Here is a 3,939-nt window from a genome sequence, read left to right on the forward strand (position 1 = left end):
TACACAAGATTTTAAGATTTGTTAGGGGGAAAAAAGGAAAGAAAAACTCAACTGGTCAGATTAGGAGTTCTTTTTTTTAAGCTCTATATATACATGGTGTATTTTTAAGAGGGTTTTAATAAATTTAATAGAAGAGAATGCATCTCAGCCTTAGGCAAAACTGAAAACTTGTCTGTGGAGCCATACAGAACCAGCAGACCCTCCCAGTTTCTCTCTCAGACCCCCCTGCTTTGGGGGGCCGTGCTCTCTAAACACCTGCTTCATCCTTCTCTGTCCAAGGACCAGATTTTTCGGATTCCCCACACTCATGACAGAAAATGGCAACCCACCACTTTTGAGTTTATAACACTCAAGCATAAGCAAATGGTCCCTAATTAACATGACTCTTTTGGTCATGGTTCTGAAAACCCACAAGAGAGGATGTGATGGCCCAGCACAAGTTGTGTCCACACTTGTTTCAGTCTGTGGCCACACATGGGTAGAAGGATATTCACTATAAACATGGCTGTCATCACTCGCCATATTGGAGAACAAGAGTTAAAGCTCAGAGAAAGGGGAATATCAGGAACTGGGCAGATTCCCCAAAAGGAGTTTTCAACCGTTACCCCCTTATTTGAATAATACAGTTTCATCAGCATGTTCTCTGAGCCTCACCATTATTCCTTCAAGTTGGGCTTTTGTCAGGACTGTCAGAGATATGGCCCCCCACCCAATCCTTCCCATGCCTCACTGAGCAGTGATGGATGCAACAGATGATCCTGTGTTCTATATCATCTCAATCATGATTCACATGACAAAGACTCATGGTTATCCCCAATATCTATTCCTTCTTCTCCTGTAAAATTAGAACTTGTAGTTAGGCAGATGGCCAGCCAGAATAAAGATTACATTTCTTAGCCTCCCTTACATCTAGGTATGACCATTTCACTAAGTTCTGGCCAATCGGTTCTGAGCAAAAGTGGTAAGTGCAACTTTTAAGCCACACTCATAGAAGGGGCTTTCCCTCTCCTCTTCCTTCTTCCTCCACCCTGCTGCTGAGAACACGAGCATGGCAGCTGGATATCTTGGATCATGAAGATCAGGGAATGCTGGCAGAGCAACAACATAGAAGGAGCCTGGGCCCCGATGATGTCAGAGAGCAGAGCCACTATACCAGCTGACCATTTACATGAGAGATACATACAGGTCTACCTGGTTTAAACCACTTTTATTTATGTCTGTCGCACACAGCAGAAACTATGTCCTAACTAATACTGCTTGTACAGTCATAAACTTCCAGAACTTTAGTGCGATAATGTAATTTAGAAATTATCCAGCCCAACCCTTCATAGTACAAATGAGGACAGATTTAGCAACTAAGAAGAGAGAGTGAATGCCTCATTGCACATCTGGGACTCGACCTAGGTCTTCTGGCCCCTTCTGACCCCCCTTCCAGCCGCAGAACTTTCTATCTGACTCCACCGGTCTTCTCCACTAAAAAGGTAGTGAATATTCAGCAACATATGATCAAATTTTGTTTTTAAAAACTTTTTCCTACATACAAGATGATGTGTACATGAAACAACAGCAATCTCCCTTTCATACAAGGAACAAAGAGTCTCTGTTCTCTTCTTGGTCTGCCTACTTTTATTTCTTTACAGCTCATACTTTGAATCCTCACTGTATCTGCACTCCCTCAAAGCCAGACCCAGCATAAGGTGGGTGCCGTGGGACAGGCAGGAAGACACCGAATCTCCCTGGGCCTCCCATTCCTTCCTTGAAAAATAAAATTAGACAAATCCGTTCACCTCTGAAATTCTACAGTTCTGTTAAGGTTGTGTAGGCTCTCCAGTCTGATCCTGACAGAAATGTGATTTCCTTGGAAACTATTTCCCACTTTCAAAGGACAAAACTAAGCTTTCAAACATAAAGGCTTCAAGCACCGTGCATTCCATGCTCCCCACTGCCCGGACCTCAAGAAGACCCTGCTGGGTACACAGGAGTTGGCATATGGTAGGTAAAGTGCCACGACCAATTGTTCACAATCAGCTCTTGTTGTGCTAACCTATTATTTGCCCTTTCCCTTTTGTGGAATGGATGAGCCAGCTGGGTTTCCTGCACCCCAGAGTGCATCTGGGAAATCGAGACCTACAGAAGCAAAGGCAGACGGGTAAGATCAATGGTGATACCACTCTTGCACTTGACTTCACTGAGCCCTTCTTGGTGTTTACAAGCCCGGAACCTGGGTTTGAACTCCCATCTTCACCCATTTTGTGGCAAAGGAAAGGCACATATAGAACCCCCAAACACCCACAGTCTGATCATACCTCACCTGAGACCCATCATCAGTTGCTTTTAGAAAGAAAAAACTAAATACATGGGGAGATGAAATCAGAAGAAAGTAGAAAAGGCCCCAAAAAGTTGTTTGCCTCAACTGAGAAAAGAGCAAAGAATATAGAGGGAAAATCAAACCAGAACACAATGGTATATATATAGTCATCTACTTCTTGCCTTTAAAATAATTTAAGAGGTGCCTGGGTGGCTCAGTCGCTTGGGTGTCTACCTTCAACTCAGGCCATGATCCAGGACTCCCAGGATCAAGCCCCACGTCTGGCTCCCTGCTCGGCAGGGAGTCTGCTTCTTCCTCTGCCTCTCACCCTGCTCACGCTCTCTCTCTCTCTCTCTCTCACTCAAATAAATAAATAAAACCTTTAAAAAATAAATTAATTAAATAAAATAATAATTTTATTATGCCATTACTAATCTAAAATTAAATTTTGCCTCTCTTTTACTTCTTTGCTGTCCACACTTTAGCTCATCTCTGGAGTGTCATGTCACTCACTACAGAGCAAGATGTAGCCTCCATGACCCCCTCGCAAGGGGATTGATGCTCAAGCACCAGTAGTCTAGGACAGAGAGTGATCACACCTCCACCAGGGAGAACTTATGGAGCCTTTCAAGGGGGTCCTAATCCCTCAGTCAGAACTGGGGAGATAGGAGGAACAACTCATGAGGCTTGCAAGAGTGTTCTCTCTCTGCCTCTGGGGCAGAAGCAGCACCTGGATTAAGCCACATCATACCCTTACCATAGAGAGCTGCCCAGGAGCTCATGACATCCTGTGTACTTCTGGCCTCAGAGTGTTTCACCTTGCTTTTCCGTCCTACATACAAGATATGCCATCCAGACTGAGGAAGACCCGGAAACTTCGGGGCCACGTGAGCCACAGCCACGGCCGCATCGGCAAGCAAAGAAGCACCCAGGAGGCCGGGGTAATGCTGGTGGCATGCATCACCACAGGATCAACTTTGACAAATATCACCCAAGTTACTTTGGAAAAGTTGGTATGAGACATTACCACTTAAAGAGGAACCAGAGCTTCTGCCCAACTGTCAACCTTGATAAACTATGGACCTTGGTCAGTGAGCAGACACAGGTAAATGCCACCAAAAACAAGACTGGAGCTGCTCCTATCATTGATGTGGTGCGATCGGGCTACTACAAAGTTTTGGGAAAGGGAAAACTCCCAAAACAGCGTGTCATCGTGAAGGCCAAATTCTTCAGTAGAACAGCAGAGGAGAAGATTAAGGGTGTTGGGGGCGCCTGCTTTCTAGAAGCTTGAAGGCATGTTGGCAGGTGGGGGGGCGGGGTGGTTCATTAAATGCTAACAAGTGCTAAAAAAAAAAAAAGAAGAATGTTTCACCTTTCCCCATTTGTCTCCTAGGCCCTAGGGAAACATGGCTATTTGTCTGCTGGACACAGAGGATGAACCTAAGGGCCAAGATGCTACCCAAAGCCCAAGCCCAAGGCTCTCCTTGGAGTCACAAGATGCTCTGCCAAAGGGAAAACAGAAGGGCCTTTCAGGACAAACATCTCCAAGTTGAGGATGAGGGTCTCCAAGGCAGGCTGATTTCTCCTACCTCTCTTGAGCATGACCACACTTCTCTTCCTAAACGACAGTT

The 3,939-nt window shown here is 45.2% G+C and overlaps 1 pseudogene; it reads left to right on the top strand.

Annotated features, from left to right (window-relative positions):
- The first annotated feature begins 3,153 nt into the window (after positions 1-3,153).
- On the top strand, positions 3,154-3,599 carry LOC116636285 (annotated as a pseudogene).
- The last annotated feature ends 340 nt before the right edge of the window (positions 3,600-3,939 follow it).

This window comes from Phoca vitulina, unplaced genomic scaffold (genome assembly GCF_004348235.1).
Source record: "Phoca vitulina isolate PV1807 unplaced genomic scaffold, GSC_HSeal_1.0 scaffold1, whole genome shotgun sequence".
Lineage (NCBI taxonomy): Eukaryota > Metazoa > Chordata > Mammalia > Carnivora > Phocidae > Phoca > Phoca vitulina.